This window comes from Anopheles aquasalis, chromosome 2 (assembly GCF_943734665.1).
Source record: "Anopheles aquasalis chromosome 2, idAnoAquaMG_Q_19, whole genome shotgun sequence".
Taxonomy (NCBI): domain Eukaryota; kingdom Metazoa; phylum Arthropoda; class Insecta; order Diptera; family Culicidae; genus Anopheles; species Anopheles aquasalis.
The window spans coordinates 69,853,147-69,868,146 of NC_064877.1; the positions used below are offsets into that span (position 1 = coordinate 69,853,147).

The 15,000-nt window shown below is 54.3% G+C and overlaps 1 protein-coding gene across 3 annotated transcripts in view; it reads right to left on the reverse strand.

Moving 5' to 3' along the window:
• The window catches only part of LOC126569754 (protein decapentaplegic), a 22,371-nt gene that overhangs the window by 6,360 nt on the left and 1,011 nt on the right, over nt 1-15,000 (reverse strand). For all 3 annotated transcript variants that reach the window (XM_050227069.1, XM_050227068.1, XM_050227070.1), the window contains exon 2: nt 2,255-3,301. The gene's annotated coding sequence lies outside the window, so the exon portion shown is untranslated. The remainder of the gene's footprint in view (nt 1-2,254; nt 3,302-15,000) is intronic.

Consider the following 15,000-nt stretch of genomic DNA (forward strand, 5'->3'; position numbering starts at 1 on the left):
AACGGGTATGGGACGCCCAGAACAGTTCGCGCGATCACGATCGTGGCGAGTAAACAATGCGATGCACTCTCGACTATCACCGACAGCGCGTCCTGCGAGTCCCACTCGCAACGACTCCTGCCCTATACCGTCGCTCTGGACCTTCAAGTTCAGCATCATGCGTCGAGTGAGTGAGCAATCCGATGCACGGACCGATGACGATGTAGGTCATGATGTGCGGCGGTCCGCAGCGATTACGGCAGCCCCCGAGAGAGAGAGGGAGAGGGAGAGGGTAGGGCCGAACGCAGCAGGGGGTTGTTGCTAATCTCGTGCGATCCCGGCTCACCGATCCCTCGACCAACCGTCGATCGAGTGTTGTTCTAGCGCATCACCGCACAGCGTCAACCGTCAAGTGCGTCAACAGATGTTTCGCTAAAAACCCCCCATCAAACCCCCGACGAAACTGCCCACCCCCGCCCCACACGCTGGAAGCACAAACTTTGATCGCAAATTGGAAACGCAATCGCGAATCGATCGATCGATTGACATCGCGGCTTGTGGTTAACGCAACCCTTCAGGCCGACCGCTCAACGCGTGTGTCAACGCGACAATAAAAATAGGAAAAGGAGGAGTTGGGGGACGTTGAAATGATGCAAAGAGATCAATAAACAAACAATTGCTATCGCACAAAAGTGCCGCAAATGCTGCGACGACGACCACGACGACGATGATGATGAATGTGCGCCTCGCGCCAACCCACTACACTCACCCCATGGGGGGTGGCTGAGTGGCGGGTGGATGAGTGAGAAGTACTTCTGGGGACAGGTTTTATATTTTTAGCCTCGATTATCACCACCCAGCGATCGCAGCGTGCTCCTGCTGCTCTCTTCCTTCCTTCCCTTCCCTTGTCTCGTGCACGTAACCACGCAAGAATCATTAATCGAGATCGCATTTGAATAACGATTGTCGCTGTCGATCGTCGCTTGATCAGGTTAGTGAGTGAGGCGCTGGTGACAATTCCGATCAGCAAATTCCGGAGCAGCCAAGACCGAGCAGCACACATACACGGTAACATCGGAAAGCTGGTCCGGTGCCAGGATTTTGTCGCCAGCCGGATCGGGAATCTGGCGGATCCCTTTTACGGGGTTCCGGAGCTCAAACCTGCCGCACAACAGCCCAGACTGCGGCCAGACTGCGGGGTGTACCCGGGACTACGGGGAAGAGGGACCAAGAGGAGGAGAAGGGTGGATGGGTGGGTGTTGTTGGTTTTATGTTTTTATCATCTAACACGTTCGGGCAACGCCGGTACCGGTGCCGGTGCCGATGCCAGGCGACTTGGAAGCACTTGGACTGTAAAGAAGGCGACACCTGAACTGTGTGGCGCCAGTTCCGAGGAGTCTGTGGTGGCTGTGGCTATATACGTGGACGTTTATCCATCACCCCGTCGGCCAGTACGCCGTCTGTGCGCCGAACTGGAATGGTGTTTGCTTGATTGATTTACTGATCCCCTGTAGGTCCGCTGTGGTCCCAGTGGTGACTGGTATGGAAATGGGCCACATTCTTGCGCCCATTGTGGAATCTTTTTGCGGAACCTGCTACTAAGGCTTCTGGGTTGAGTGGGTGAGTCATGGAGTTAGCAATTCACTCACACAGCACTTACAATTGACGTGAGGATCGTCATCTCTGCGACAACTGCAAGCTTTCTGTAAGAATCTCCGCGATGGACGTGAATCAGCAGAGATCCTGGGAGTTGCAGTAGTTCCTTCTAGCTGCAAACCACGTCCTGCCACTTTAGGCACTGATTTACGGTTCGCTTTGGCACCATTCTCACGATGATATCAACGCGAGACATCGGACAATTATGAACACTGCGCCAAAAGCGGCCAAGTGTTGATGAGTTATGTGAGCCATTCTGCAATTACGAAGCTCCCCTGTAATGAAGCGTAGCGCTTGTGCTTGTGCTCTTGTGCTGTCGTGGACTTATCCGTGGGACCATCTTGGGATCGGTGGTCCCGATTCTGGTTCCAGATATGAGTTTTCCCCTGAAGTCAGTCAGTGAAGGTACCAAGTGAATTCGCTTCGTTCCGTCTTGTGATAGCCTTACTTCTCTTCCTCAATCTCTCTCTCTGTCTCTGATGGCAGGTAATGGCTTGCGAAAAAATGGATGCAGGTGCACCGCTTCGTCGGGAATTGGCCAGATTTGAGAGCCAATTCCTTGCCAAACTCTTGAGTCTTGTGACGTACGAATGTTGGAATACTCATTGGGTTATCTTACCTTGGCCGGTTTGACTTGGCAGATGGTCGGATGGACGTTTCGGTCCCCAGCTTGATTTGGGTTCCTCGTCCTCGTCCTCGTCCCACCCTATGGGACCTACTGTTGTTGTTGTTGTTGTTGTTGCTGCTGCTGCTGTCGCTGCTTGACTGCTGCTTGGCGATTGGTCGTTCGCTGCGAGCAAAACCGTCGTCGTCGCCCGTGAGATCAGAAGGAGTCAGTGCTCAGTGCACATCCTTCCTACCTGGATGTCGCACCCGGTCGCACCGCCCCTTGCACACAGACACACAAAACCACACACAAACACCGTCGCACTCCCGATAGCAAATTTGCTCGCCACTGTTGTCTGTCGGGCTGCGCTTGCACCGCGCACAAATGGCTTGCACCCTGCGTCGTCGTTGTCGACGTCGTCGTCGTCGTCGTTCGCTAAAGGCTGGCCTTTCGCTCTACTCATAACCTCCGCACACCACCACACCACAGCACGCCACAGTAAATCGCGTATGTAAACGATCGTGTGTTCAAGGCAGAGCCAAGCCAGCCAGTGATCTCGATGCGGGGGGAGGGGGGGGGGGGGGGGTGAGATCGGGGTGTTTGTGGCCACGATCACGAATCCGCCCGCCACCGTCTCCACCTGTTCCACCGTCACCGCAAAATGGGCACGAAAGTTGCTTGGTTCACTTTATGATCTACGCCTACGCACGGAAGGAGCGTGTCCTCCGTCGCTGTTTTGTCGCTGCACTCTGGACTGCGCGCGCGCACACACAGTAATTCACACAACAAACCACACACACTGGCACTGGCACTGGCACTGGACTTTCAACCGTGTTTCGCGATCGCGAAACGCATTCCTGCTGGAGGTCTTGTGGTTCCTCCGCCCGTTTGCTTCTCACGCTCACTTCGAACTCGGTTTGCGGGTTCGCTCTGTCTGGGGATCAGGTTTTTAGAGAGCATTCGCTGTATGGCTTATATCATGCATCATCCGTGTCGCGAAGGCTCTGCTCTGAAGGCTTTCAGCACTTGTCTTGTCACGCACGCACTCGCCCCACCAACCTGGAAGCCACCAACAATCAAACAAACAAACAAACAAACAAACCGATGAACGGGATTGCCCCCTTTCGCTAGTAACGGTGCGAATCAATCTCGCGGCGAACCGATCGATTGCACCAGTTCAGATCACTTCTGTCATCTTCTCACCCCACTTCTCGGCCGTGCGATCGAGCGTAACGATGCAAAATACGCGCACGCACCGACACACACAATCAGACAAACATACACTGCGCACGATAAGCTAGCTAGATCGTTCTATTGGTTCTAGTGCTGCTCCTGCTGCTGCTGCTGCTAGAATCGAGTCCTCTGCCTGGATGCTCCTCGGCTGCCCGCGTTTGCCTGCAGAATGAGCGGATACTCGGAGCGCACTTAGCTTGCTGCTGCTGCTGCTGCTCGGGATGCTGTTGCCGCTGTTACTGCCGCTGAGTGCCCGGCTCGGTGATCGCGTGCGCCGAGTGCCGGGCGTCGTGAAAGCTTCTCACACGCGATCGCCAGGATGAGTGACCGCGCCGCGCGGCCCGTTCGCTCGATCTCTGCGTGCGGCGAGTGAGCTTTCATATTTCTTCCAACGCGATCTTCGCACCCCGCATGGACCGCTCGTGAGTTCCTGCCCGACGATCATCGTCGATCGTCACGGCCCTCTCACTCCCTCACCCGCGCTTTATCTATCCCTCCCTCTCGTTCACTCGAGCCGATCTCGAGTGGTCTTTGTCTGGCGACCGCACACAACGATATCCAGCCACCAAAAGCCACCCAGCCGCTCTCGTTCACACTGCAGCCCGGCATTCGGGCATGCCGCCAGAATCCGGAGATCATCTCCCCACCCCCCCCCCCCCACCGGTGGAAAGAATAAACAACAGAAGCAGCAGCAGCAGTAGAACAACCGTCCGCCCATCCGTCCCCACGGTGTGGCGAGGCGCAGCAACGCATCGTGATGCTGCTGCTGCTGCGGCAGTGGCAGCGGCGACGGCGACGGCTGCAGCGATCCGATACGATCCGATCCACCCCGAAGGATCCTAAACCCCTCCTATAAGATGCGCGAGCTCGGCGAACCTTGTGGGGCGAGTCCCGTAGAACGCCCAAGAACAAGAAGGAATCCGAGCCGCGCGTGTGTGCGATCGTCGGGCACCGATAGCCCCGCCGGAGCCAATCAGAACACGCCAATCAAGCCGGGGTTGGGAAATGATTTTCTTCGCGGTGCGCACGGTGCTGGACCGCGTTGGCCTTTTCGGTTGGAGGCGTGCAGGGCAGAGAATAACGGGTGGGGTAAAAGGGGGCTCCGTGATCGAAGAATGTAAGACGCATTAAGCGATGAGTGCCTTCCTTCCTTGCTCGTGGTATTGTGGCTCACCATAAATTATGATTCGGAATTATTTGTTTGTACTGCAAGCATTCTATGGACTAGCTGGGAAGACATTGTTGATCAACTTCAACACTTCATGTTGGATGTACTTAAAACTAAAAACTATCAATCGATCAATCGGATTAGAATGGAGACATGATTAGAGTTCCATTTTCAATCTCATTATGTGGCTTTTAATACAAAAAAATTGCAAAACAGAACGTTCTTCAATGCACAGAAAACAGTTTGTGAAGTTATGTGTATTCAAACTTGCTGCGATGGAGCCCATTCGATGCATTCGAGTCGCTTCCATCCATTATGCCATCGAGTAGTAAACACGTCAGGCAGGCTACGACAAACGGCGCTGCCACTACGCATACTACCGAGGTACTAGAGGGTGCGCCTGTCCAAAGCCTGCTGCTGCTGCTGCTGCTGCTGCTGCTGCTGCTGCTGATGCCTGGTACTACATCACAGCGCGCTCGCAAATGGCGCTCGGTGGTTCGATGCAAAGCAGCGGAATCTGGCCGGAATTGTGGTTTTCCTTGAGGATTTCAAAACCGCAGCACACCGAACCGAAGCGGTTCAGTGATTTGTTCGTCGCTCCCCTTTCCTCTGGTCTGGCTGTGCTGCTGAGTGCTACTCGTGATCGGTTGCGTGTATGTGTGGGTCTACGATCCTGCGTGCATGTGGTTTTAATTCGCGCGCTTGTTTATGAGACACTATCTCGTCGCCACGGCGACTACTACCGGTCAATTGCATGCCACCGCAGCTGGTGGCCAGTGTCCGTGCTCCCCCCCCCCCCCCCCTTCGTCCCATCGGATCGGATCGTTGATGGCAGACATACGGGCAGCAGCAACAGCAGCGCTGAGCACAGCAGAGCTCGGTGGAGAACTCGCACTCTCTCTCACTCTCGCTCTTCGCTATCTTCGCGACGCTCCTCACGCATTGTGGGGATGCGATCGCTGTGCGTGCCTAGTGTCACTATCCGTGATGTGGACAGTACGACGTGCACGCCAGCCACAAACCACTAGCACGCGCGTGCCACCTCTGGTAGCGCAGCATTAACATTAACCGCAACATAGCAAGTAACCCGAGGAACCGAGGATATACACCCTTCAAGCAGGAAGAAATATTGAGGAAATCATATTTTCATTAACAGTTATTTACACTCCAACAAATCGTGAAGATTTATGTAAACGTTTCCAACGCGTGTGCATGTCCCTGTCTCCTGCTCGCTCTCTCTCTCCTCTTCTCTCTCTCTCTCTCTCTCTCTCTCTCTCTCTTGCTTATTATCACACACTCTGTGCGGCTCATCTCAACGATCGGTATGATCTCGTACAGCGGGCTCGAGCGAGCGATCGCGCCCCGGTGGACCTTCTTTCACCGCCATTGCGATTGAGTGATCACGGCGCAGGACGGTGCAAGCCAGTAGTGGTGGTGGAGACCGCCACCGCCATCGGCGGTCGTGCCATAAGCCGCGAGAAGTGAGAGAATATTTATGAGAACGGATTTGTAAACACCAGCAGCAGCAGCAGCAACAGCAGCAACAGCAGCAACAGCAGCAACAGTAGTAGCAGTGCGCTTCTCTGACGTGGCCCTTTCGCAGTTCCAGTAGAAAACTGTGTGTTTCGCTGTCTGTCTGAATGTGTGTATGTTCGTTGGTGGGATTGTGGCGCACTTGACGCACTGGATGACCTTTCTCCCTTTAATCCCCCCCTCCCACCGCCATCCCTTTCCATCATCCAAAACTCGACTTCGGATTTTCGATTTTTCCAAATTTTCGTTCCGCGCGCTGCCGCTTTTCTACGACTTCTAGACAGAATGACGCGCCTTGCCCTTGGTTGGTGTGATCGCGGTAAGCGTAATCGTGCCAGTTAGCTCCTTAGCTGTTGCCCGGTTGCCCTGTTTCCGGGGATCGTGCAAAACAGTCGCGCGCGATCGCCGCTTGGCGCTTGTTTTGGTCCCGTACGGCACGATGCCGCGATCCGTGAAGCTTCCCCTCGGCCGGCCAGCTGGCAATCCCCACATGTCATTTTCACTTCCGACCTTATTTATGACGAAAACGAAACGCTACAGGGAGCCCTTTCGGGATGTCGGTTTCGGAGCGCGGTTCCATCTGCGATCTGCCGGGATCAAGATTTCCGACGGACGCGATTGATGCTCTGTGAAGTGACGTTTAGCTGTTATTTGGATTGAATGAATTATGCATGATCAAACAATTAATAAATTAACACCCCTCTCTCCCGCTCACTCCACATCCATCAGCTGGCGGGATCTGGTCTGGTTAGTGCACGCCTGGTAGGATGTTTACTATCGCACCAGTGCGCCCCGGGCTGGATGATAAGCGTCTTGCGGCCGGCCGAACACCTCTACCCTCTAGCCACTCTCTCTCTCCTTCGCGCTTCTCGGGTACGCTGGTCAATCGCGGCCAACAAGAGGTCTTGGTAACCGTTTTTTTTTAATCCGCTACCACCGGATAACCAACTAACTTCGATGTCGCACGTTCGTCGCGCACTGGCAACGCCTCCGCTTCCTTTACTGCCCGGATCTTCGGCCATCTTCGCTCTAATCCGTTCCGTTCGCCGTTAAGAATGGGAAATCGATGGAAATTCCCGCCATTCCTTCCATTCAAGCAAAACGGACACGCTGTTGGCGGTGTTTGTCTACGCGGACGCATTCCGGTAAAAAAAAAAACATCGCCCATTAAGGACATTCCAATGTTATGATGGTTCACACCTTCTTCCGGGCAGGCCACCCGCACTAGATCGTGGGTATTTCCACGAGCGCATCACAGGATGCCACAAAAATGGCGGGGAAAACCCCGATGTTTTCCTTTCACTCACTGGTGGCCAGAGAGTAGAGTAGCGCTCGGATCAATCTCGAGGCTTGTGCGATTAGTCGGGTAAACGGTGACCCTTTTCTATCGTCCGTAGACTTCCCGGGGCCAACAGGAAGCGTACACCAAACGGAGACAGGAAATGAGAATGGTTGTGGTTTGTGAGTGAGTTCATTGCGGTCGTTCAACTAGAGGACGGCGTTTTTTTTTTTTCGGCAATAGGGGGTAACCGCACGCAAAACTCCACTAAGCAGGCACTTCAATGTCACACAGGTATCCGAGCCTTGGAGTTGAACCGCCGCAGGCCAACAGGCCGGTCGCCGGTGTGCTTTCTGTTTTGAGCGAACGCCGCGCGACTGTTTCACTCCTCTACTTCAAGTCAAGCGAGAGCGCTCGCCACACAAAATTCATGCTCGCGTACGCGCGTTCATGGTACTCGTGATAAGAGAAAGAAAAAAAAAGTGTATATTTTCTGTTTGCTGACCCAACGCCACGACACTACAATCGCCTGTACGTCGTTCCTTTTCTGCCCGTTCTCCTGTCTCTTCTCACCAGTGTAAAAGCAAGTGCAGCACCGTCCGAAACGGGTTATCTGACAAGCTTTTAATGGACTCGGACACATTACGCCTTGATTACGCCGGTGGCGGCCTCCTTTCCATCCATCCATCCGTCCAGGCCACGTCTCGCTAGACCTTCTTGCTTGTTCGCTCGGTTGTGCGTCCGTGGCCGCGTGCCTATTATGCTTCAACCACGACCATCATGACGATCGTGCTGGTGACCGGTGGTGGGGACTGTGTGTGAATGTCCGCGCGAACAGTGAAGCGAAGCATAACCTTCGGCCAACCAACCATCTCGTCGGAGTCCGGGGTCGCTCGAAGGACGCTCGAAGCATAACAACAACAACAACAACGCGACGGCACCAGACCACCAGACACACTGGCACTTTGGCTCGTCACTTGAGCAAGCTGGATGGCTGGCAAACAGGACGCCCGGCAGCCACCCGGCAGCCGCAGCAGAAGGGCAAACAATCGTTCACCTTTTTTTTTCCCTCCTGCGGATCGCGATCGTTATGGCTGGCGCGATCACTTGCCACCACCGCCACAGCTGGACAGCATCACTTGACACTCGATTGATCCCGACGGGCGCGAACGCTCGATCGATCAATTCGCACGGCAGCAGCAGCAGACGATGATGATGATGATCGGCGGCATTGCGCATTGAGCCACGATTGGGAATCACGCGCCGGTCGCCAGCCCGTCTACCAATGTGCCTGTGTCGGCAATCATTATCGCTACCTCCTCCTCACCACCACCACCACCACTGCCACCGGTTGTGCGAGGTGCAGGTGATCTGATCCTGCTGATCGTCGATCGTGCGTGGCCGGCGTGGCGTGCTTGTTTCGCCAAAAATGAACCACACACTCCCCTTCCGCTGGCGGGCCCGGCTGGAGTGTGGATGTGTATGCAAATACCTCACGATTCATCAACGCCAATCTGGAGCGGCTGGTCTCAAAACGGCGAGGCCCTGGATCGAATCATGATCGATCGGCGGCGACCGCACGCGCCGTACGCGCATTGATCATATCAAACACGGCCGCGTTTGTGGTGTTTTCCTTCGCTCTCGGTGGGTGTAGAAAGGGGAAGAAAAAACATTGTTTAGAGACGATCGCAGCAGTAGCAGCAGCGGTTAGCAACCGAAACGATCTGACCTTGTTGTGCGATCTGGGAGTTTCAACACCAGAAACCATCGATCGATCGTTCCCGGTGCCCGGAAAACGAGGAAAAATCTAATGTTTCCCACGCTCTCGCACGGACAAAGATACACACCAGCACGCTACAAAATGTCTCCCTCGCTAGAAGCACGCCCCGAAGATCGCTCGCCACCGAGCTCATCTAGCTCGTGTAGCCTGCGACACCGACAGCGACAGGCAGTCTGGTCGGATTCCGTCCCATGGTCTGTCCGCGTGTGTCGCCGGAACGGGGACGCCACGCTCGTTCACTCGCTCGCTCGCCATGCGCGCGAACGAACGAACGAACGCCAAACAACCTTGACGGGATCGGGCCACCCCGTAAAAGGAACAAAACGAAAATCTGAACGGCAGCCTGAGGAGCAAGCGAGGATCAACGTGGAAGGGGTGTTGCAGGGCGCCCTCAACCACCACCGTCATCGCTGCCGTCCTCGCCGTTCATCAATTCGGGGCGAAATGTAAATAGGCCTTACGTGACGCCGGTGCTGGTGGTGGTGGTGGTGGTAAGTGGTGATGGACTCAAGCTGAAGCGAGCATCGGGTATGCTTTCGTAAGCAAATGACCATATAACCGTATCGTCCGGCATCGTCGTATGTTGCGATGCGGGCTGCAGCTGAGCGCAGTAGTGCCGTACAGCGGTAATGGCATCATCGTCATCGTGATCATCAGCAGCAGCAGCAGCATCATCATTCTCTAGTGGGAAAGCTGCCACTCGCTTCAAGTGGCCACAACAACGGTTCCAAGCATCTTCTCACAACGATCTCTTTCCCTTGTTTTTTGCTCTCTCCTCCCTTTCCCTCTCTCTCTCTCTCTCCCGCCATTCCACTGATGCCCTTTTTTGGAGGAAGATTTATGCCTGATAATGGTGACCAAAAGTCAGAGTGTGGCTGCGTCGGCCATAGAAAACGTAGATGGTTAGCCCTCCGGATTGCCACACGATGATTACCAGCCTGCCAGCCACAAGATGCTGCAAGCTGCTGCTTGGCGGTGGCGGCAGCAGCAGCAGCGTAGACAATAGGGCGACCTAATAAGATGAGCCGCGTGCGTGCGTGCGTGCGTACGTGAGACCCGGGGCCTGAGCCATGAAGTGGCCGCTCTTTTGTTATGTGTCCTGTGATCCTTTTTTGCTGGCAGTCTTTCCAATCCCTTTGTCTCCATTGTGCCGTTACTCCCGGGAAGTCAGGAATCCCCGTGGGCAGGCCCCTAAGCCCTAGCCCTGGGCGACTGGCCCCGTCGCAAAACCTCCGCAAACCTCTCCTCCGTGCCACATGCCTTTCATGGCCTTTCGAGCGATTCTGCCAGACAGCTTGACTCCAGCCCGCTGTCTGGCTGGCTGGCTTGCTGGCTGGTGCAAAAGCCGAAAAAAGCGGCCACGTCAGCTGTGCCTTCGCTATCTCTCTTTCTCTCTCTCTCTCTTGTCTCTGTCTTACTCTAGCTGAAGATCTGCGATCAGTCGTGCCATGTGGTTGAAATATGCTGGAAGGCCGAAAGTGTGATGCCCACAGCAGCAGCAGCAGCAGCAGCAGCAGCAGAATGTAGGCAGATCGGCAATCGGGATTTGCTGTAATTCGAGATCCGGATCCTCTCCGGTGCTCCGCGGTACTCCGGCGGGGCTCTCTGGTCGGTACGGTCCGGCACATACCGATCAGGCCACAAATGCCACTCTCAAGCTCACTCCTCAAGCGCTCTTCAACCGGAATGCGTTACGTTCGTTCGAGGCAACGCTGGAAAGCTGAAGAAGGATTTCCACGAACTCGGCAACCGTTCGTTCCGGAGGCTCGAATGCCATATGTACCATCTCGAGCGATCCCAGCGGAACACTGGCACGGAGGCAGCAAGCCAACGATGGTACTCTCTCTGTCTCGGGGGCGCTCAAGAATCGAGAACACTGCGCGAACTAGCGATCGAACGGTGTAAGCTCAAGTTTCCCAGGAACTTGGAGAGTTTCGTCTCATCGCCGGACTCAGATTTCAATTTCATCGAGCACACAAACAGTGCCGTACTTTAGCTGATGGGTGGTAACAGGTGAACTGTAACATTGTTTGCTCCTCTGCCAGAGCTCGGTCTTTTGGTGAAGATAATGCCATACAATGTACTGTTCTCCAAAAAAGCCGTTCTTCGTCGTCGATATCCGTGGCAACTTGTCGATCCCCAAAAACAAATTCAAAGAAGAGAACTTTGTTAGATTCCACATTCTTTTAACATCAACATCTGAAACTTCGATTTGAAGTTAGTATCTCTGTTGCATATTCTAGTCTCGTAGCTGGATACTGCAGCTGCTTCTTTATCAACGAATTGTAATAGACTTCGAACCAGATCCACCCTTCTCGATCACGATTCTTCTGTTGATGGACTTCTTTCCAAGCTAAAGCTACCTGATAGCATCTTCCATTAAGTGAATGACGTCAAAAGCCGATCGCGATTGCGGGCACATCTTGGACCACGCCGATCCTTCGCGCGCAGCGCCGTACATTCCTTTCCATCACAAATGTATTGTTTCATTCACCTGCCGAGTGGCCCCAAACCAGTGGCCTGTTCCGTCTGTCAAACCAGTCAACGCAGTAGCAGCACCAGCACCAGGGAGCGCATGACATGCTCGTCCGTCCGTCCGTCAGGCCGTGGACCGGTAACAGGACATTTCCTTTTCGGGACACTTCATTCATGAAATGAGTCGTTCATTGTGCATGCAGGACAAGTACTTGAATTCGCGTCGCTGCGGGATCAGGGGGCACACGAAGGGAGATTGGTTTGCGATACCAATCGCTTCCAAGGGCTGCCTTTCCGCCTCCGGTCACCACTATCGTACCATCGACACCGGCTTCCGGTAGCACCGGTAGCCGATCGCCGATCGGACAGCCCGTGTGCAGCTTTCGGAGCACCAAAACAGCGAACAAGAAATGGCGGGGGAAAGCAATCATTTCGCTCAGCGTTGCCATCCCAACGGCATGGCATCTGGCATCGCAAGGCCCTGGCCGTACCTTTAATTGATACACGCATTGCGTTCCTCAATGAATTGCAGATACCGTGTCCGAACCGAAGGGAGGGGGGTTTCCGGAGGGAATGAAAGGAGAAACAGGGCACTGCCGCTGCTGACCCAGTGGATGGCCGAACGGAAAGGTAAACAGCATCACCATCGGCTAGTACCGCGCTGCCACAGTCACTGACGGATGCTGTGACGGGACTGTCAATGTTAATTTCATCTCCGATCCTCGATCGTCGTCGTCGTCGTCGTCGTCTTCGTCTTGTTGGCCCGTCTCGGCCTGTTCGTTGACATGTTTTTTGCTCCTTACGGCCGCAACGAATCCAGCAGAGGCACCACGGGTAGCGGTGGACAACCCAGGACGAAGAACGCAATTCCACTAGTGACCGGGGTAGCATCGCGCGCGCCAATCGAGATGCCAGCAGGGCCCATCTGGTCCGGAGAACAAAGTGGCGCTGGCACTCGACGACGACGACGACGACGACGACGACGGAAGGACAGGTCCACGCTATTCGCCGGCTGGCGAGCGCTGTTTATGTTTTATTTATTTTGTGTAAGAGCAAAAAACATTCCGCTTAATTGGAATGGAGTTATCTCCTTTTATAGGAAAATTTGTTTTTAATTGATTTCTGCCCTGGCTGATGGACCCTGGCCGCTTGTTTTGCCAAGGTTTTGCGGACGGGATTCCGCCGGTCCGTGCCACGGATATGCTGCGCATCCGATGCGCGAACCGCACGATCGATATGCTGGCCCGCTGGGCTGTGGTACGTGCTGGCCGATGCCGGTCGTAAAACCGGATCGCCACGGGCCAACCGGCCAACCTGACGCCCCGCGTTCTAGTGCGCGCAAAACCGTCCGGGATCCTCCGGGAGACCGACGAACCGGTCTCTGGCTGTCGAGCCTGTTGGCCGGCCCGGTTTCGCAGGAACGCAGCTTGCACGGACGCACAACACGTTCTCCCCGGCCCGTTCGGTGGCCCATAATGCGGACAGCGTGCCAGGCGTGTGCCCGCGTGCGTTGTTCCAAGCCGTCCATTCGTCCGTAGTGACGCTAATAGACTTTGACTCGTTCGGATACATCGGTCGGTAAATAGATTTTGCACTTGCCCGTCAGTCGGACCCTTTCGCGGCAAGGCCACGGTTGACTGGAGTGGCTGGAAGCCAGTCAGAGGCTAGAACGCAAACAGATATTGCCTTACCGCCACTTAATCTGAACCACAACGCAACCTGTGGCGCAGAGCGGCTCTTGAGCGCCAAGAAGAGGCCACAGTAGCTCCTTCAAACAATGTCGCTATCCACTTCCGGCCGGGGGCCACTTGCTGATCGCCAAAGTGCCTCTATACTTTGCACGAAGCACTGCACCACGAGTGGCAGTACTTTGTCAGCGCCGGCACTTGAAAGGATTCGGTTGGAGAAGTTCTTGGACTGGTGGAGTCCATTCAACCAGGGGGGCAAGTTTGCCGATTAAATAGTGGCGCACATTGGTAGCAGATACTTTTGTTTATATTGTCTCTATAACCAACATATCATCTAGCTGTAGATTAGTGTTACAAGCTGTTCCGTTGCGTGCGAGGAATGTACAAACACAAATATGAATTACTCTGGTAGAAGTTCTGGTCATAATTCTTAGTACGAAGCTGTGATTCTCGCCATTCGCATCGATCTAGCGAGTAGGTTGTCATGAGTCTCCAACTAGAAGCCCATCTGTGGTTACCTATTGCGGTTCCAGCTTGATAGACTGCCTAACCGCAAAACAAGTCACAACAAATGCTTTTTCCAGATTGAGAGCAGCTGCGTGCGGATGTGACCTAAGGCCCGCAGGCAGATGCTGCGAATACAAATATTGAGTCGCATTCCAGCCCAGCCTCGATTCCACGTTTCTCCCTGCTGATGGCGCCCAGTACTGGTCGAGGACGCCGAAAACCAATCAATCTTACCTTGATGAAGGCCGGACAATTGGGAGCAGGTGAAATTTTCCTCTCGCGCCTCGTCCAAGCCTCGTCTCGTCTGGTCGTGGCCACGAAAAAGGGACGACAAACGATGCGATACGATTAACAAACAATCAATCAATCTCTGCCGCATATCAGGCAGCAGAATCAGACTAGCACTAGCAAAACGAGCTCCCGGAATCGCGTAGCCCCAGGGGCCCCAGGGGCTCTTCCCGCTGGAGGCCCTCTCTCTGGACTTGCTGCTGGTGCGAGGACGAGCCAGGTGACGTTGTGTGACCTTGTCGGATATTTCGATACTTTCACCAAGGCTCTCCCCGTTACTACCGAAGCTGGCGGATGATCCAGCGTGAGTGGACGCTTACTGACTTGGACTTAGGGACTTAGGGAAGATCTTGTCAGACTTAGGGAAGAACTTCCACTTCCCAGAAGTTGAATTCGGTAAAACCGATGATCGAATCAAAACAACAACTTCGAATGTTGATTGTTTTGGATCAATTCAACTTCACCGATTCGTCAAGATAGTTAGATTGTTGCCGATGCAGACACGATCGCGTCACACAATTCCTCATCTACACCATTAACTCCTTGAACCGGACCGGCCACGCTGCTACACTGTACACTCTTCGCTTCTTCGGCTTCTATAATCGCATTAACAATGCCAAACACACGCGCAAACACAGACAGAGACACAGACACACATGTATACTAAGATATGACACGACATGGCCAGCAGCAGCCGCGAGATAACGATTTGCTTCGTCGAGGAGGCGATCGAAGGGGCGATCGAGGAGGCGCATACCAGCATCGCAACGAATGCCCACGATTCCGCGAGCCTCGCGGGACACACAT